At 36.9% G+C, this 21,841-nt stretch overlaps 1 long non-coding RNA gene across 1 annotated transcript in view; it reads right to left on the bottom strand.

Annotated features, from left to right (window-relative positions):
* Positions 1–20,814, bottom strand: part of LOC306637868 — a 606,330-nt gene extending 585,516 nt beyond the window's left edge. Inside the window, exon 1 of the long non-coding RNA XR_013757299.1 lies at positions 20,750–20,814. This is a non-coding gene — a long non-coding RNA (uncharacterized lncRNA). The remainder of the gene's footprint in view (positions 1–20,749) is intronic.
* Between the last annotated feature and the right edge of the window lie 1,027 nt (positions 20,815–21,841).

Here is a 21,841-nt window from a genome sequence, read left to right as displayed (position 1 = left end):
TCCTCCTGCCTTTGCCTCCTGAATAGCTGATATTACAGGTGTGTACTATTATGCCCAGCTAGAAGATGACTCATTAAAGTTCATCAGTGGAACTTGTTAAAGCTTTTTTAAAGATATGTGCTATGGTTTGAATATAAGGTGACCTCCAAAATCTCCTGTGTTAATGCAGGAATATTCTGAAATGCAATGATTAGATTATGATAGATGTGACTTAGTAGCCCATCCTTGTTTGAATGGACTAACTGAATGGTAACTATAGGCAGGTGGAACATGGATAGAGACAATGGATCAATGGAGTGGTGGGGGTGCAGTTCATCCTTTCTTCAGCCCCTTTCCTTCTTTCTCTGCTTCCTGAATGCCATGAGGTGAACAGTTTTTCTCACTGCTGCTGTCTGCCTCACCTTGGGTCCAGAGCACTGGATTTGAATGACCATAGACGAAACCTCTGAAACCATGAGGCAAAATAAATATTTGCCCCTAAGTTGTTGTTGAGTATTTTGGTCACAGTGACGAAAAACTGACTAATACCAGAATTGGTACTGTTAGTGGGGTCATTGCTGGGACTAACCTGACAAAATGGATCAGAAGACTTTGGAAATGTTTTGTAGGAGGAGTTTGGAAAAGTTTGGAGATGGAGGCTGGAGAAGCCTTAAAGTTTTGTAAGCAGAGATTAATAGATGATTCAAGTGTGTGCTCAGAAGATGAGAATTCTGATAAAAATGAAGATAGTAAAGATTGCTCATGAGGTTTCTGAGGAAATTAAGGACTTTGTTGGGAATTGGACTAGAGACCATTCATGTTACATTCTTGCAAAGTATTTGTCCACATTTTGCCCATGTTCTGACACATCATCAGAGGTTGAGTTTAAAAGTGATTGACAAATTAATCTGACATAGGAAATTTCAAGAGAGCACAACATTCAGACTGCGGCATGGATTTTGCTGGTAGATTTTAGCCAGGTTTACTGTGAGAATCAAAAGCAGAAAACAGAGCTAAAGAATTTTAAAAACTTATAGTTCAGTCAGAAAAGTGCATGTAAAACTGGGGCCAAGAAAGTTATGGCGGTTGAAGAGATTATAGATAGTAAAGAGATTCTAAGTACTTCAAACAGAGACCTCAAATCTAGGTGGTTTGAGGGCATCTCAGGAACTTAAAAGATAACACCAATTGCAAGTTTAAGAGATCAGAAGGTGAAATTCCTTTGAGGTGAGATCATGGAATACCCTGCTCACAAAGGGGGACCTAGAAAGTTGTTTCACCATATTGAGACACACAGGCACTCAGAGATCTGTGAAACCCTGATCACAGGGGACCCAGTTACTGACCAAACTGTTGTCATTCATGTGGTGATGTTCTTTCAGAAATGAACAATGTTGGAATCAATGGGTCATGGAGTCTTCCACTGAGATTTCAAAGGAAGACCTTGGGAAACCAAGCAAAGTGTAGCAGGGTTGGAATCTCTGTGGGCTTCCCCTGAGAGGGCAAGGCATGAAGTTGTGAAGGGTAAGCCAAACCTGAAGTAGAGACCCTAGGGATTAAGAGATGCCAGTAACATGGACTGTCTGGTGGCAAAAGCTGCTGGCTGCATGGAGACCAAGCCTAAAACAGATACCATGTGGGCTGCAATTGGCCATACAAAAAGGGTGGAACTGCTTGAGCCATTTGGAGATTTCATTTCAGCACCATGTGCTCTGGATGCCAAACATGGAGTCTCAGGAACTAATATTTACCTGGCTGGGTTTTGGTCTCATTTTTGTCCTATCTCTTCTATCTATGCCCCTGTTCTTCCCTTTTCAGAATGGAAATATTTTCTCTGTGCCACTATATATTGGATAAATGTACCTTGTTTTTTGATATTTTAAGTGCTCACAGAGAAAAGTTTACCTTGAGTCTCAGAGACTTTGGACTTGGACTTGGACTTTTGGACAATGCTGGAACTGTTAAGATAATGAGGATCTTGGAGATGGACTAAATGCAATTTTCACTGTGAGATTATCATGAGCTTTTGGGAATGTTGTGATTTGGATATGAGTTTTCCCCTGAAGCTCCTGCATTAATGCAGAAATATTCAGAGGTATAATGATTAGATATGAGAGTTGTGACCCAGTCAGTCAGTCTTAGTTTAAAATGACTATCTGGGTGGTAACTGTGGGTATTCAGGGGAGGAGATGTATTAGTGGGGACATAATCTAGAAGTGTTCATCATTACCGAGGCCCCTTCCACCTCTCTCTCTCTTCTTCTAGCCACCAGGAGGTGAGTAGCTTTCTCCTGTAATGACCCTTTCACCATATTGTGCTGCTTCATCTTGGGCCCAAAGCAATGCAGTCAGCCAACCATGGACTGAGTCTCTGCAACCATGAGTCAAGATAAACTCTTTCCCCTATAAGTTGTTCTTGTTGGGTATGTCGGTCATATCAACAAAAAGCTATCTTACACAATATATTAAAAACTTCAAAATTTTATTAGTCAGGAGTCTTTTCATGGCAAGTGACAAAAACACAACTCAAAATAACTTTGACCAAAGAAAAAAGTACCAATAGAAAAATTAATTTTCTTCTCTGCTTGGGAAGTCTAACTCATATTATCTTTAGCCAGAGTTAAGCACAATAACTCGCCCAGTGTTTCTAGGGTATTAACTCTTACATAGTTTGATTTTGCTTCCCATTGTTGCTGATTTCATTTTTTAGTTTCTTTTTATGATAACAAAGATGTTTGCTGACTCATCAGAGTTACTTCTCTATTCCATTAATCTCCATTCTCTAATCTTCCATAACATCCACAGTGGCATGTCCACTTATCAGTCCTGAGAAGGACACAGAATAGTTGCAAGTGATTTTAGATAAATATTTATATATCAATTCCTATATCTGAGGTACTCTTTGAAGTATGACAAACGTTGACTTATCCATTTTTATAACAATTTGAAGAAAGATGCAGGATTATTATCTTCCTTTCAGCCATGAGAACATTGAGACCAGAGAAGTTAAAGTGACACATCTAACAAGCGGCAGAGCTAGGATTAGAACACAGCAGTCTGAACCCAACACGAATGCCATACTGATTCTTCAGTATACTACAACAATGTGACCATTATAACTATTATAACATTATAACTAAGTCACCTGAAACTGTACGTTGGTACTGTAATTAGAGAAAAACGTGTAGAAGCATCTCCTCATAGGAATAGAAATTCTGATCCGAACAGAAGAAAAAAAAAAAAAAATCAGTGATACTCATTTAAGCAAGAGTGATATTTAAGGAAAATTAAAGAGTATATATATATATATATATTGATACAAGTATAGAGTATATATATATATATACACATCTATATATAAATACATTAACACATTACATATATTTTCATTTGGGAATTATATGGCATTTTGTCATATTTGATGAAGGCTAAGTATTGAAAGTTAACATCAAATATACAGTTTATGGTATGCTCCTGAAATTGTAGTTAAAGATAGCCAAGCTAAGGTTCTATGTATATATACTAATAAGTAAAAATAACAGTGATGTGCTAGGTATGGTGGTGTATGCCTATAATCTCAGCAACCCAGGATGCCGATGTGGGAGAATCACAAGGTCAAGGCCAGCTTCAATAACTTAGCAAGGCCCTAAGCAACTTAGCAAGACCCTGTCTCAAAATTACAAAAAACAAAAACAAAACAAATAATTGTGATGTTAGGTAAACTGTGAACTTAACTCCCAGAAGAATCATTCTTCCTCATGTTGTTCTTTCCTTCATTCCATCATGTTTTAGTCACTTTTTTTGCTGCTGTGATTAAATGATTAGACAGGCACAATTATAGAGAAGGAAAGGTTTATTTGAGGGCTCATAGTTTCAGAGGTCTTAGTCCACAGAAAGCTGGCTCCATTCCTTGAGGCTCGAGGTGAGGCAGAACACTGTGGTGGAAGAGCATGGCAGAGGGAAGAAGCTGGCATCGTCAGGAAGCAGAGGACTCCACTTTCCATATACAAAATATGTAACCCAGGGCCACACCCCAGTTCCCACCTCCTCTAGCCACACACTACCACTTCAACTAGTCCCATCAGGGGTTTATTCACTCATTAGGTTAAGACTCTGAGAACCCAATCTTTTCTCCTCTGAAACTTTCTGCATTTTCTCACATGTGAGCTCACATCCAAACCATAACACATCATAAATCTCATCATCTGTGAGTTTCTTCTTGAACCAGTAATCTTCTAGAAAAGAATATTCACCAATGAGACATCAGACAGCTTACTACTGTTCTGATGAAATCTCCTCTGAACCATTCTACATAAGATGACTTATTTAACATAAGTTGACTTACTATAATTCTATTATTTTTCTTGTATTAATAAAAATAGGCTGCCACAGTTAAATCCATGTGCATTTTGAAAATTTCATTAACTTGAATGTCTCTTTTTAAATTCTATCTAAAATATTTTCTTTCCTTTTCCTGTTTAATCAGCTCCTTGTACCCCTTTATAGTGATGAAAGTGAATGACCTTATCTCCTCCCACTTCTTCTGTAAGTGAAGGTACTGATTATCTGCCTTCTGGAGCCTCTGCCTTGACTCTGCACACAACCACGTGCACAGTCAATGTGGGCATGTCCTCAAGGAGTGCTCTTTGTCCTTTCAATTAACCTCCCTTTCCTGTCTTCAGCACACAGGGATTCAATGTTGTGGGGAGTAAATGAGGGATGTATTTCACCCCATTGAAAACTGCTGCTGGATAGATAGCACATGCTAAAGATGATAATTAAATCTATCTTACCTTAGGGTCCTCAATAATTAGTCAAGTCAAATTTCATACTATCTCTAGTCATACCATAGAACCCTTTCAGTAAAGCTCATTTGAAATGACTTCTTTTCCTTACATTTATAAGAGACCTGGCTAGAAGAGTTGGAGTATTTGTAATTACTTTGTTATCTTATTCCAGACTGCCAGGCATTCCATAATTACCACTGATTTTCCTCTTAAAGTGCTCCCATATTCTTAATGACTTTTACAAACTGAACTAAATATAGTAGTTAGTAAACTTACAGGTTGCTGAAGGACTTTTGCTGCCCTGCTCCAGGGCCTTTGTGTATGAAATCCTAAATTACTTCTGCGCCTTTGGATCACTATATCCTATTTCAAGTGCATTTTGACATTTCAGATATTTCCTTAGTTCTCCCTGACATTTCAAAAACAACTGGCCATTGATTTTTTTCATTAGTTATGTCCCCTATGCCCATGTGACAGTCAACACCTGATCCAGAGAACCCTATATTAAAATATAACAGCTGACAAGCTGCAAGGGCAGGTCTGGACCAACCGACCTTCTTTCATTCTCTTCCATGATGCAGTAAACATTATCTTGCCATAAAGCCAAGAAGCTTCTGGTATCATGACACCTACTGAGAATGCAGAGTTTGAAACTGCTGTCATGGTGAACAGAAGTACATATTCTGCTGACTAGAGACCTATTCACTAATAATAGCTTAACTGAGGGTAATGTCAGGTCTTCATGAAGTATAATGAGTATTTATTATGCTGCTTGTAACTAAAGGCACTTGTTATTATCATTGATGTGAAGATCATCTCTAAAAAGCAATCAAAGCAATGAAATAAGAGCTTATGTGGAACAATAAGCAGCCAATTCAGATCTTAGAAGCCTACTATTAAGACAGTAATTTAATATTTATGCAGAATATTAAAATTATATTTCCTATGTATGATATGACTCTAGAGAGGCAATATTACTTTATATCAGATGCAGAGCTCAGGGATTCTACAATTTTAAATGTATTTTAAAATTATAAATAACTTCTCATAAGTTTTTAAAATAGAGATATTAATCTCTAGCCTATTGATGAACACAATATGTCTGAAAGGAACAGAGTAAGAAGTGTTTCCTTTTAATATCATTCTGGCATTGTTACAAGGAAAGATTTTTGAGCTGATCCATTTCCTGATTAAGACATTTGTTCTCATGAAATGAAAGTTTTCCACTTGTAAACAAGTTCAGCTTTTGATGAGTTAGATACCTATGTTAGCCAATTAATTTATTTTTACATGCTAGAAGATGGAGAAGGGATAGGCAAGCAAACAGAGATTTTAAAATTACTTAATGAGTCCTGAAAGAACCAGGACTAAGAAGGAGAAATACCACACTCATTAGGCTTCACAAATGGCAGGAACATGGCAAGTCCTGGCCGATATGTGGACTGCAGCCAACATGTTGTCTATTCTGTGGAAACTTCTACCTCAAGTAAACTACTTAAACTAATGTATTTTCCTCAGGTTTAATTTCTTCAGTTGTAAAATACAAAAATAATACTTGACTTACAGAGTTGTTAGGCTTAGATAGGTTACTATATAAGAAAGTTCCTATAAGATAATTGAGTATATGTATATGTATACATATACGTATATACACACACACACATGTATATATACATGTATATATATAGATGTAATTTTAAACATTTCAATATTTTCAAGTGTCCAAATGTTTTCTGCAGTAATATGTTTCAATTTTGAGCAGAAAGAAATTCAGCAGAAATGGTTTATACATATATGCAGGTTAAACTATATCTTTTAACTTTCTGGAATATTCCTTAATTCTTCTTCAGGAAGTTAATGTTTTCTGTAATTGGTTGAATTTTCTTTCTAAATTTTCATTTTCATGCTTCATTCTTTGAGGACCCTACATGAATATACTATGAAATTTTTAAAATTTTTTAATAAAATGTTGCCAAACATATACTGTAAGAGTCTCATGATGTATGTGACTTACTGTTAGCAAAAGAACCAATAAATGTTTAATAAGGTTTGGTGTAATTTGGATAGCATATTACAAATAAATGCCTCCTGTGGATATAATAATTGTTTCTCAATGTTTATTGATATTGTTGGAATAAAAATAATGTTTCATTTAACAATTTAGTATCTTGACATACTTATGACATTGGCAGTATGAGATGCAAAAACCATATGCTTCAGCTTCATACAACTGAATTTCTGGGCAATTGAAACCAACAGGGATGACTTGAGCGACATTTTAAAATTGTTTCTTTCCTCCGAGTGGTTTTCATTTAATCACAATAATACTCTGAGTTCTATCTTAGGCCCCAAAAGTCTTTTGAGGGAACATGGCTAACAAGACATATGTCCTTTTATACCATTTTCATTTGTTAATGTCATGGGATTGTCTTTACAGTGACCACAATGAGTTTATTCAAGGAATTAAATGTAGCTAGAGGAAAAACAGAGGAAAAAAACAGACTGGTAATGGAAATAAAATATTGCCCAAGAGGGGCTTTTGGCAAAATAGACTTATCACTTTTGTCAAACATTGTTAAGGTAGCTATTTGGAGCATTTTCTATGGAGAGTATGTTTATGTTTAAGGCCAATAATGAAGTAGGCTGCCTGCACAAACACCTCCCATGGTCTCCTAGCTATATCCCCAGGCCTACTTCTTGCTCATTTACCAGGGAAATAAACTTACCTTTTCTCTCATAGGCTGCACTAATTTATCTTGTATTACTTTATCCATGTAAATGACAATGTGTTCTATTCCTTGGAGTTTATTTTCCATCTCCATAGCACAATAGAAAACATCTCTAGTTCCAACTCTCTTTAATGCCTGTTTCTATATACCTACTATCTTACTTTCCATTTGTAAGTTTTTACCCTTGGTTTACCATTTTGGTAGGGAGGGGAAGTTCTACAGGTTCACATGGACTCGGTGATTGCAACTTTGCTTTCAGGACTTGGGAGATTACACTAGAATTGTTTGGAAAATCCTTGAAGTCTTCTGGGAGACTCAGGCTATGCTCCCATTTATCCCCTAATTTCCATGAGCCTCCAATAGTGTTTTGGGTTCCCAGAAATTAAATCAAGTCAGTCTCAGTCTATACATCTCTAAATAGTTTGGATTCTTTCCTTTTTACAATGTGTTTCCAGTTTCACTGATAAATGGCTTATGGGATCACTTTAGGGAAAACTTTAAGGAAGATTAACAGATCTCTCTTGGCAAGGTGTCTCAGGGTCCTTTTAAAGGCCTGTTTTTCACGTAATGGGTGTGGTCTGTGATCAAGCTCTGGCATATAAACTTGGTAAGAGGATGAGTCTCTATTACTGTGACTGAAATTAGATCTCTACTTCCAAGAAGTGTTTCTCTGATTATTTATTGATAAATTGTTTAGAATGCTAACCATGTATTTTACTTCCATTTAGCTATTGCTAAAATATGTCAGCGATGAACATATTTTAACTATTGCTCTAGTCCTGTCCTTCATTATAGTGTCTGTGCTGGATCTACCTCAGGTGATAGAAAGTGAAGTGCTGCCATGGGTCCTCTGTCAGCTCAGGAACTCACATTTCAATGGCAGCATCTTCTGTCTTTATCTCTCATTTGCACAGAAGAGATATGAAATATTCTACGACTGCAGGCACCACAGTTATTAACAGACTTCTCCAATTTGGTGGATTGGTGGATGAGTTGCACATAATTATGTACTTCACTCTGTGTATCTCTTTATGCCTTTGGACCATTCCTTCATATTATAATCAGGAAGTTTTGTCATCTTAAGTTTATTTGATGTAATTCACTGTTGAGTTCATGTGAAAGTCAACTAACCAATAATTATTAAAGCCACTACTAGAAGCAAACACATTGAATTGAGGGACTTTAGAAAGTTAATCATATTGATAAGTTCAGACATTTAATACAGGGAATTAATTACTAAGCAGAGAACAAGAGAGTGTAGGTGATGCTACCTAAACCTTGCAATACTCTTGCCACTGGGGCTTCTAGAGCTATGTTGCTGTCACTACTGCTGTTGGAACTGCTGCCTCAGACCCAGAGCAGGAAGTTCAGTCCCCAGAGTCCCAGTGATAGTACTGGGTTTGCTGCTGATGGTGCAGGAAACTTCAGTCCTCTGTGGCTAACCCATCACCTACTGTTCCTGCCGTCACTGCCTGCTTCAGAGGCCCAGTGACATCTTTCAAAACCAGCAGTTGCTCCTTGCTGCAACCACAGGAATCAGAAGCAGGAAAAATGGCATGTCCTTTCCTCATACTCTCTATTCTCCAGCTAATTCATCTCATCAACAGAACACCATTGAAAGGCTGCAAGAAAAGACACATGAAAAATTCAGCTGGAGAGTTTCCAGAACCTGGCTATGTAGCAAAGAGGATTGAAGAGTGAGTGTGTAGGTTAATACTCTCCAGCCCACTTACACTCCACATTCCTTTGCTTTTTAGAATTTACATAAAGGTTTTCAGGTAAATTGTCAGGTGTAAGAAACGTTGAAATCAAAGGAATATTTAAAATTTGGATAAATTTTAAAATTTCTGTGATATTACATCCTTCTTTTGCTTTACAGACTTTTAACTAGTTTTAGTTTTACTTTCTTCTTCTTATGTTTCTTCCTTATGTGAGGGTGGAATTTTTTTGACATTCCTTTTATTCCAATAATTCCATTCTTTATGTTTTACTTCAAAAAGGAAAACAAAGGGTATTTCATCATACTGTTTATGAGAAATAAAATACTATTAATTTAATTAAAAAGTTCATGGAGTTTAAGAGAATTTTAATAGTACATTTAAATCTAAATATTGTTTAGTTATAAGAACACTTTTTTATCTCTAACAATTTTACATACAAATGATAATTATTATCTAAATATATAGCTGAACAACAGACTATATATTTCCAAAGTCCCATCTTTTGAAGGTCTCATTGTAATAGTTTACGAAAAATGTCTCTGAGAAAAGTCCCTCCAGAAAAATAAGATATTGCAGTAGTACCAAAATTAATGCTTGATAGAAAATCTTGTATAAAAGTATAATTCTTCTGTGGTATGACTTTTGTTTTTGTCAGAGAGCAAATAAATATGGCATACAAAAGGCATAACTTTGGTGGTTTATAGTGCAACCTTCAAAACTTTCTAGACTGAGCCCCCAAATTATACTTATACTAGGAAAAAGAAAATGCCTTTGACATTGTCTGACATTGATTATTCTAACTAGATTCATTGAGATATTTCCAATCACTAACTACAGATATAATTATTTTCTAAACATGCTCTGAAAATTAATATAATCTGGCATTTTTTCTCGTAAATATTTTACACAAGCTAATTCTAAAGTGTTCCTAATTTTCAGATTTAATTTTCTGTGTTGTTCATAAAATGACTATTCATGGCAACCCTTTTGTTATGACTTTGTCTCTTAATATTTAGGAATGATTGCTAAATGTGATGCCACTTTAGTGAGAGAGAGAGAGAGAGAGAGAGAGAATGGTGTCAATGGGTAAATGGGCTCACTTTGAAATTTATACTTTCTAATAATTCACAGTTTAAGTGAATAAAGAAATAACTAAATGTCACACAAGTTGTATTCATTATATATTTAAGAGAGTCCAGGAAATAGTGTATCAGTATAAATAAGAGTTCCATGAATTGAAACAGTCTCTCAGTGACTCAGGAGGCTGAGGCAGAGGATCACAAGTTCAGACCAGCCTCAGCAACTTAGTGAGGCCTGTCACAAATTAAAAAATAAAAAAAGGGCTGGAATTGTGGTTCATTGGTAAAATACTTCTGGGTTCAATTCCCAGTACCAAAAAAAAAAAAAAAAAAAAATAGATTATCATGTATTGACATCCTGTGGTCTGAATTGAACTCAGAATAGATTTAGACATTTTTCCTTTTGGGAGAAAATGAACTCTTTCACCTGCCATAAAGTTTCTCAATTTGCCATAAAATTTCTCAATTTCTGAAATAGATCAATACAAACACACATACACACACACAAACACACATAAACACATACATATGCACACATATATTAAATGTATATTGTTATACATAATGTATGTTTACATATTAAATATATTTAGTTATACACATATGATATCTCTTTAGGTCTTGTGGATACAGTGGTGAAAAGGATGCCAAAGATTCAACCTATAAGATTATAATCTAAGGGAAAAGAATAAAGAAATTATGGATGGCCAACTCCATTGCTCTGGGCCTGAAAAGAGGCAGAATATCATGGTAAAAGCAAATAGTGAAGAAGAGTTGTTTAGGCCATGGCAACCAGGAAGCAGAGAGGACTGCTGAGAAGCCAAGAACAAGAGAGAGCCTCTAAGGGCACAACTTCAATGAGCTACTTCTTTCACCCATGCCCTTTCTGCTACTCTTACCACTCGGTAATTCATTCAAGTTATTAATCTATCAATGGATTAATCCACTTGATGGATTAACCCACTGATAAAGTTACAACTCTCATTATTGCCTAAAAGCCCCACCTTTGAACTTTGCTCCACTGGGGTTTGTGCTGTCAATACATCAAGTTTCTTGGGGATATTTCTATTCCAAACCATAACTAGACCTTTCATAATTGGTTTCAACCTATTTATCCAACTGATCTTCCACTGTGCTTCACTAGTTTGCTAAGCACATTCCAAACAAAATTGTGATTGATCCATCTCTATATTAGCATTGCACCCACTTAATATGTATTCTCCACTTTTTTACATATTCAAATACAAATGATTCTTCAAAATTCATGTTTTTAAGCCAAATTAAGCTGATATTATTTTATTTTTATTTATTATTATTATTTTTTATTTTTAGTGAACATAAAAATTATTTAAATTTATGGTATGTAAAATGTTTTGATACATGTATACATAAGAACTAAATGGAGGCAATTAACATAGATATTACATACTTAACACTTCTTGGTTGTGAGAATTTTTTTATCATTTTTATTTAGCTTTTAATTTTATACATTCTGCATTTTGATTCATTGTACCCAAATGGGGTACATCATTTCATTTCTATGGCTGTAAACAATGTAGATTCATACCATTTGTATAATCATACATGTACATAGGGTAATGATGTCTGTCTCATTTCACCATTGTTTCATACCCCCATCCCTCTCATTTCCTTCTACCTATTCTAAAGTTTCCCCATTATTCTCTCATTCCCCACCCCACTCCCATTATATATCATTCTCCACTTATCAGGGAAACATTCTGCCTTTGGTTTTATGGGCTAGGCTTCTTTCACTTAGCATGATAGTCTCCAATTCCATCCATTTATTTGCAAATGCCATAATATTATTCTTTATGACTGAATAGTATTCCATTGTGTGTATATACCACAGTTTCTTTATCCATTCATCTGTTGAAGAGCATCTAGGTTGGTTCCACAATCTAGCTATTGTGAACTGAGCTGCTATAAACACTGATGTGGCTGTGTTACTGTAGTTTGCTGATTTTAGGTCCTTTGGGTATAAACCAAGGAGTGGGATAACTGAATCAAAAGGTGGGTCCATTCCAAGTTTTCTGAGGATTCTCCATACTGCTTTCCAGAGTGGCTGCACCAATTTGCAACTCCACCAGCAATGTAAGTGTCCCTTTTTCCCCACATCCACACCAACATCTATTATTGTTTGTGTTATTGATAATAGTCATTCTAATTGGAGTAAGATGAAATCTTAGAGTTGTTTTAATTTGCATTTCTCTAATTACTAGAGATGTTGAACACTTTTTCATATATTTATTAATTGCCTGTGTGTCGTATTCTGTAAAGTGTCTGTCCAGTTCCTTGACCTATTTATTGATTGGGTTCTTTGTATTTTTGGTGTAAAGTTTTTTAAGTTCTTTATAAATTTTGGAGATAAGTGCTCTATCTGAAGTGATGGGGAAAAGTTTTTCTCCCACTCTGTAGCTCTCTCTTTACATCCTTTGCTGAGAAAAAGCTATTTAGTTTGAGTCCATTCCATTTGATATTATTTTAAATATGGAACCCCATGAAAAATATTCTCAGAAAAAATAATTTAAAAATTTACTATCTATGGTATTTTAGCTTATTGTCTGAATCACTTAATTATATATTTTTAGGAATAAACTTTTCCTTACTAGAAATGAAATATATGCTCCCAGTAAAATGTTGTGAAGCCACAGACTCAAAAGAAAACAAGGAAGAAAAATTATATTATTTATATCACCCAGAGATATCATTGTCAACATTTTATCAATCTACCTATTGTCTTTTATCTATATATTTATCTTTCTTTATTAATCTATCCATACTAAACCCAAAAATCCAACTGTGTTAACTTAAAATATGTTGAAAATTTCATGTGATATGATATTTGTCACCATGTATAGATTATCATTAATTTAGTGGACATAATCTATTTTAATTGACATCCTAGAATAGCATACATTTGATTGTTTTCTGATTATTCTCTGACTAGCAACATTCAAATGAAAACTTTTGTGCTAAAGTTTTTGTTCAATTATATACTTATGTTTCAATGGAAATTTCTAGAATTAGATTAACTGTATCAAGTGTCATGCAAAAATTTAGACCTTTGGATATTTATTTCTTCAATGACTTTTCTAAATTAAATAACAATTTTATAACTTATGTTATCTAATATTGGACACATTGAGAACTTTTAATGTGTATCTGTTACTAGAAAGTAAAGAGCATACCTTCAGTTTAAATATTTAGTATGACCAAAGCAAATGACTTTTTCAATAGAGAATATGTTGGGTCACAAATTTAATGGGCAAAAACAAGAATGATCTTGGGATACCTGTGGATTTTGCTGATTTCTCTCACACAATTCAGCAGAAAAGGAGGACACTAGACTTGTAAACAATGATCAAATCTATTTTCTAAACTGGGATTCAGGAAAATGTTTTCCTAATAAGAAAACAATGAAGCACCATGCTTATATTGTAAATAATAATTATTTTATGTGTTGTAACAACAAAATTTCTTTTGAAATAATTCACAATAGAAAATATGTTCATAGTTTTATTTTCTAGTATTAAGTATTGCCTAACTGTGGATCTTGCATTTGCAAATTTATTGAGTTAAATGAATTAAAAAGTATTTATAAAAACTATCTCCCTGTTCCCATTTTGCACTAATCTATAAATGTAGCCAATGTCTTTATTCAGTTGAATCTTCAAATTTGAAAATTTTATATCTATTCAACCATTAAAATATCATTAGGTAGTACTTGAATCAGAACTATTACTTAGAGATGGTAGGGTTATAACTATAATCCATCTTGACAATTTTCAACTAATGAACAGTATTAAAATACCAGTATTGTTTTTTTGTTTTCAGATCTTCACATAAATAAATAGCATCAGCAGAATTAAACAAGGAATTAATTATTAAGGAAAGCAAAGTCTTTTATTTCATCCCCCTGCTGAGGAGGGCACTTTAATGGATGATGATGCCACCTCTATTGCTCTCAAGTAAATGTATACCCCAGGGGCCAGACAAATATAAAATAATTTATTAAAGCAATCACAACAATATTCTGATTTACAAGCAGTTTGGGATGTCTGAGAGATTACCTACTGCCTCTTTGTTCTTCTTTATGCATTACTTAGTTTTCTCAGAATTGAAAACAATAATACAAAGAAAGAATTTAATTTTTATTTCATACACTTTCACTTTTTTTCTGCAGGATTAGAAACAATTGACAATGGTGAGAAAAAAACAATGAATTTAACTTGAAGTGTTGTTCATTTACTGTTATTCTATATTTCAAATAAACTACAAAGTTTATGAAATGCTAAATGCTACAGGATATTACTTGTATGTGAAGTGATAAAACAATGACAAAACTAATTAGCAGAGGAGGTGACAAGATGGTTGAATAGCGGTGTCACTTCCCTAATGGCTCCTTGGCATGAACCAAGAAAAGCAGACAGGCAGCTTTTCAAGAAGGGTGGCAAATGGTCAAGAATTAGGGGGAACTTTACTGGAATTAAATATTGGACACTCAAAACAGATTAGGGACTCAGGAGATCTTGTGTAATAAAATAAGTGGGAAAGATCCCAAGCCTCATAGCCATGACAGCAGTTGGAGGCTTAAACTAGAACAGTCCCTACGTGAATGCAGTAAAGCAATAAAGGAATTAAAGAAACTCCCATCCTTGGGAAGACTGTACCTCACAGAATGCTTACAGAACAGAGACACTGCTCAAAAATCCAGTGAGTTGTGCTGCATAGTATCCATGCATAGGAGGGAAGTTGCCATCTTGGCGTTGTGCACAGAGGACAGCAGAAGTAACAATTTTACATCCTCAGCTGGGCTGCCAGCAGCTGGGGAGCCAATTACTGGCAGACCAGAGTCTGGCTTGAAAAATAAGCCAGGCAAACCCCACTGACAGAGAGTGTGCCTGAGTGACCAGGATAAAATCAAGTGTGGACAGAGGTTTACACGGGGAATACTGGTCACAGACACCCACCTAACTTCTCCTTCCCCCTTCCAATCTGGTTGCTTGCAGGACTGACTGGGAGAGAAATGGAATTTAAAAGTGTGGGTGTGGGATAGATCGAACTCAGAGACTGAATCAAAGACCAGGAATCATGGGGTCTGCAGGTGAAGTAGTGGGCTAAGAACAGACTCCTACACCATATGAGTGGAACCCAGAGAAAATTCCTGGGTGTATTCTTCTAGCATGGACTGGCGACTGCTGGGCTTTGGAGGTGCACTGATTTAAAATCTTCACACTAATTGGCAGCCATCAGAGAGACTGTAGCATACTTAAGCCTGCACACTGCCTCCAGGAACTCTGCCTCCAGGACTAAACCTCTCATTCTAGTAATCCCAGCCAACCTGAGGGTGGAGTTAGCATCAAACTCCAGACAAACCCATCTAACTGCTAAGAAGGGAAGCTAAGAAACTGATGAACTCCAATGGAAACAATTGTTCCATTTTTTGAGATTCTTTTTTTTTTTTTTTTCTTTTCTCTTTCAAATTTCTACCATTTTTGAGATCAAGTATTTTCCATGCATCAGTTTATTAAGGACTGGGATCTCTGAATAGTATATTACAGTTTTGTTGTATATTCTTTTATTTTTACTTTTTCCTCTTTTTATTTATTTATTTTTAAATTTTTACTCCATATTATTCCTCTCACTTATTGGTTTCTCTGGATTCTCTTTCTCTCTTTCCTCCTACTAAGAACCAACCTCTATTAATTCTTCTTTCATTCTTCCTATAATTTTTACTTCTATTTTCTCTCCTCCTTCCTCATAAACATCACATCCTACACTGCTTCTGTTCTCTCTTTGTTTACCATTTGAAACCATAAACACTTTTGTAAACTAACTGTTTATATTGTAGACAATAATCGAACACATAATTTCTGTTTATTGCAACAAAACTGTTGCAATCTCAATAGGATCTACTTGTTTGAAGGCTGTATATTATTCACATTGGATGCTGTTATTATTTATCTCCCCCTTAAAGGCAACCTGGAAACCTTCAGGGATACTAAGTCTACAGGGCAGAAACTAATAGCTCAGATCAAAATTGTTAGATGGGTAGACACACAAACGACATGAAAAAACAAGGGAACAAATCACCCCAAACAAACCAAGATGCCGCAATAATAGAATCAATTGACACCACAATAGAAGAAATGTCAGAGAAGGACTTTAGAATGTACATAGATAAACTGATACCCAATGTAAAGGGCAATGAAAGGAGTAAAATCACAGATACATTTAAGGAGGTGAAAGATCACTTCAATAAAGAGGTAGAGAAAAAATAAATGTGCCGGGTTTCAAGATGGCGGCCTAGAGGGTGGCTGCATTTCATGCTGCTCCAGGATTCAGGATTCAAAAGAGGAGATATTGAGAGACTTGGGACCAACTCAAAGCAGCCGGTGAGTCTCTCCCATTGGGGAGGTGTCCTGGATGGGGCGGTAGTCCCGGAACGCAGGGAACTTTGTGAAGTAGAGCTGCCGGCGAGACGCACCTCCCCCCGCTGGAGCAGTGAACTCGGACAACTGGGAGCATCGCAAAGGAGGCCGCTCAGCACAGCGCTGGGACTTGGAGCAACCACTGGGGCTCTGGTGGCTGCCCGGGTGAGGGGAGGCGAGGAGAGCTGTTTGGACTCAGAACACCGGGGCCTGCCCTGAGGAGGAGGAGGAGCATGGCCGCTTGGATTCGGAGTGACTCTACCGGAGCTGCAGGCGGTTGCCAGAGGAGAAGCGGCGCTGCGAGCTGTTTGGACGCAGACCACTTCTGAACACCAGGGCCTGCCCGGAGGAGTAGGAGGAGGAGGAGGAGGAGCGCGGCAGGTCGTTTGGACTCGGAGTGACTGCATTAGAGCTCCAGGCGGCTGCTCAGAGGAGAAGGCGAGTGGTGAGTTGTTTGGACTTAAAGTGACAGCTCCTGAACACAGGGGGGCTGCCTGGAGGGGAAGCGTGGTGGGTGGCTTGGTCTTGAGTGGCCGCACCAGAGCTCCGGGCGGTTGCCCAGAGGATGCATGCAACGGGTCACGTGGATTCAGAGCCACTCAGAACGACCACTCCTGAACACCCAGGGGGTTACCAGGACGAGGAGGAGGAACGGGGAGGGTCATTTCAACTCGGAGTGATTGATTGCCCAGGGCTACAGGTGGTGGGTGGGAGGAGGCACGCAGTGAACTGCTTGGACTCCTAGTGACCGCACCGGAATACTGGGAGGCTGTCTGAAGGAAGAGGCGTGTGGCGGGTCTCTGGGACTCAGAGCAATTGTACAGGGCCCCAGGTGGCTGCTCAGAGGAGGGGCCGCATAGTCAGGCGATTAGGTGCAGAGCAGGGTCCCAGGATCTAGGAGGCTTCTTGGTGGAAGAGCCTCACAGAGGCATGCTTAGGGGCGGAGCGAAGGTTCCAGGACTGCGGGCAGATTCTCTGAGGACGGACAGCCTAAGGAGATTCATCTGCGAAGGGTGAGGCTCCCAGGCCCAGGAGGTAGGGCCGGGCCCCTGGGAACTTTGCAGAGGAAGGCAGCCCAGCCCAGGCAGTAGCTGTAAATTGAGGGGAACCTCTAGGAGGGAACTGACCAGCGAGACCTCCCCACTGGGTGAGTCTTCCCTGCCGGGTGAGGTTTCCCCACAAGGACGGTAAAACCAGAGACACAGGCCCTAACAGGCCTTGCCTCAGCCTGCAGTCTATTTCCCCTTTGGATGACCATTGGTCAACAAGTGGAGGCACCTCTGCCCACTAGCAGGGAATATACCCCACCTGAAGGACACCACTCCTAGAGAGGCAGCTTCCTTGTGGAGCACCGCATTATCAACTTCCTCCAAGACTTCAGCCTACTGAAGGCTAAGAGGGGATATATATAGAAATCTTCAGGGACATTGTAAGTCAATAGAGGAAACCTACAATATCTCAGCGGTCCACTGATACCTGAACAATATGAGAAAACAAGGAAAGAAAATGCTGCAAAGAAATCTAGATGTTACATCAATAAAACCCAATGACAGCATGGCAGAAGAAATGACAGAAAAGGAGTTCAGAATGTACATAATTAAAATGATCAGGGAAGCAAACAATGAGATGAAAGAGCAAATGCACGCACTGAATGATGAGATGAAAGAGCAAATGCAGGCATTGAATGATCGCACCAATCGACAGTTAAAAGAGCAAATACAGGAAGCAAAAGATCATTTCAATAAAGAGTTAGAGATAATGAAAAAAAACCAAACAGAAATCCTTGACATGAAGGAAACAATAAACCAAATTAAGAACTCCATAGAAAGCATATCCAGTAGGATAGAACACCTGGAAGACAGAACCTCAGACATTGAAGACAAAATATTTAACCTTGAAAACAAAGTTAAACAAACACAGAAGATGGTAAGAAATCATGAACAGAATCTACAAGAACTATGGGATATCATGAAAAGGCCAAATTTAAGAATTATTGGGATTGAGGAAGGCTTAGAGAAAGAAACCAAAGGAATGAACAATCTATTCAATGAAATAATATCAGAAAATTTCCCAAATCTGAATAATGAAATGGAAAATCAAGTTCAAGAGGCATATAGGACTCCAAATACACAAAATTACAACAGACCCACACCAAGGCACATTATAATGAAAATACATAACATACAAAATAAAGACAGAATTTTAAAGGCTGTGAGAGAAAAGAACCAAATTACATTCAGGGGGAAACCAATACGCATATCAGCAGATTTTTCAATCCAGACCCGAAAAGCTAGAAGGGCCTGGAACAACATTTTTCAAGCCCTGAAAGAAAATGGATGCCAACCAAGAATCTTATACCCAGCAAAACTTAACTTCAAATTTGATGATGAAATAAGATCCTTCCATGATAAACAAAAGCTAAAAAAATTTACAAAAAGAAAGCCAGCATTACAGAATATTCTCAGCAAAATATTCCATGAGGAAGAGAAGAAAATCAAAGAAGCAAATCAGCAAAGGGAGGAATTATGCTAAAGGAATTGTCAAATAAAGGAGGAACCAAGTTGTGTCAAACAAGTAAATAAATAAAATTTAGAAAATGAACCAAATGACCGGGAAACCAAATCATATCTCAATAATAACCCTGAACGTTAATGGCCTGAATTCATCAATCAAAAGACATAGACTGGCAGATTGGATTAAAAAGAAAGATCCAACAATATGTTGCCTACAAGAGACTCACCTCATAGAAAAAGATACCCATAGACTAAAGGTGAAAGGATGGGGAAAAACATACCATGCACATGGACTCAGCAAAAAAGCTAGAGTATCCATCCTCATTTCAGACAATGTGGACTTCAAGCCAAAGTTAGTCAGAAGGGATAAAGAAGGTCATTTCATACTGCTTAAGGGAAGCATAAATCAGCAAGATATAGCAATCATAAACATCTATGCCCCAAACAGTGTCTCATCCTTGTATGTCAAACAAATCCGTCTCGATTTCAGAAACCAAATAGACCATAACACAATAATACTAGGTGATTTTAACACGCCTCTCTCACCACTGGACAGATCTTCCAGACAAAAATTGAGCAAAGAAACCATAGATCTCAATAACACAATCAATAATTTAGACTTAATGGACATTTATAGAATATACCATCCAACCAAGAGCGAATATACTTTCTTCTCAGCAGCACATGGATCCTTCTCTAAAATAGACCATATATTATGCCATAAAGCTAATGTTAGCAAATACAAGAAGATAGAGACACTACCATGTATTCTATCAGATCATAATGGATTGAAGTTAGAAATAAATGAAAGAGTAAAACACAGAAACTATTCCAACATCTGGAGATTAAACAATATGCTATTATATGATGAATGGATAACAGAAGATATTAGGAAGGAAATTAAAAAAAATTCTTAGAGGTAAATGAGAACAAAGAAACATCATATCAAAATCTCTGGGATACTATGAAAGCAGTACTTAGAGGGAAATTTATTTCATGGAGCGCATTTAATAAAAGAAGTAAAACTCAACAAATAAACGACCTAACACTACAGCTCAAAGCCCTAGAAAAAGAGGAACAGACCAGCACCAAAAGTAGTAGAAGACAGGAAATAGTTAAACTCAGAGCTGAAATCAATGAAATTGAAACAAAAGAAACAATACAAAAAATTGACAAAATAAATAGTTGGTTCTTCGAAAAAATAAACAAAATTGATAAACCTTTAGCCACACTAACAAAGAGAAGACGAGAGAAAACCCAAATCACTAAAATTCGGAATGAACAAGGAAATATCACAACAGACAGGATTGAAATACAAAACATAATTAGAAGCTATTTTGAAAATCTATACTCCAACAAAATAGAAAATTTCGAAGATATCAACAGGTTTCTAGAGACATATGAATTGCCTAAACTGAACGAGGAGGACATACACAATTTAAATAGACCAATTTCAAGTACTGAAATTGAAGAAGTCATCAAAAGCCTACCAACAAAGAAAAGTCCGGGACCAGATGGGTTCTCAGCCAAGTTCTACAAAACCTTTAAAGAAGAGCTCATTCCAATACTTCTCAAAGTATTCCATAAAATAGAAGAGGAGGGAACCCTCCCAAACTCATTCTCTGAAGCCAATATCACACTGATACCTAAACCAGACAGAGACTCATCAAGGAAAGAAAATTTCAGACCAATATCCTTAATGAATATCGACGCAAAAATTCTCAACAAAATTTTAGCAAATCGCATACAAAAACATATTAAAAAGATAGTGCACCATGATCAAGTGGGTTTCATCCCAGGGATGCAAGGTTGGTTCAACATCAGGAAATCAATAAATGTCATTCACCATATCAATAGTCTTAAAGTCAAGAATCACATGATTATTTCAATAGATGCAGAAAAAGCATTTGATAAAATACAGCACCCCTTCATGTTCAAAACACTAGAAAAAATAGGGATAGTGGGAACATTCCTTAACATTGTAAAGGCCATTTATGCTAAGCCCACGGCTAATATCATTCTAAATGGTGAAAAACTGAAAGCATTCCCCCTAAAAACTGGAACAAGGCAGGGATCCCCTCGTTCACCACTTCTATTTAACATCGTTCTTGAGACTCTAGCCAGAGCAATGAGACAAACCAAAGAAATTAAAGGGATACGAATTGGAAAAGAAGAACTCAAACTATCCCTGTTCGCTGATGACATGATTATATATTTAGAGGAACCTGGAAATTCCACCAGAAAACTCTTAGAACTCATAAGTGAATTCAGTAAAGTAGCAGGTTACAAGATCAATGCTCATAAATCCAACGCATTTTTATACATAAGCGATGAATCTTCAGAAAGACAAATTAGGAAAACTACCCCATTCACAATAGCCTCGAAAAAAAATAAAATACTTGGGAATCAATCTCACAAAAGACGTGAAAGACCTCTACAATGAGAACTATACAACACTAAAGAAAGAAATTAAAGAACACCTTAGAAGATGGAAAGATCTTCCATGTTCTTGGATAGGAAGAATTAATATTGTCAAAATGGCCATACTACCTAAAGTCCTATACAAATTCAATGCAATTCCA

This window comes from Sciurus vulgaris (assembly GCF_902686455.1).
Source record: "Sciurus vulgaris genome assembly, chromosome: 10".
In the NCBI taxonomy this organism is placed as follows: Eukaryota; Metazoa; Chordata; class Mammalia; order Rodentia; family Sciuridae; genus Sciurus; species Sciurus vulgaris.
This window is presented reverse-complemented; position numbering and strand designations above follow the sequence as displayed.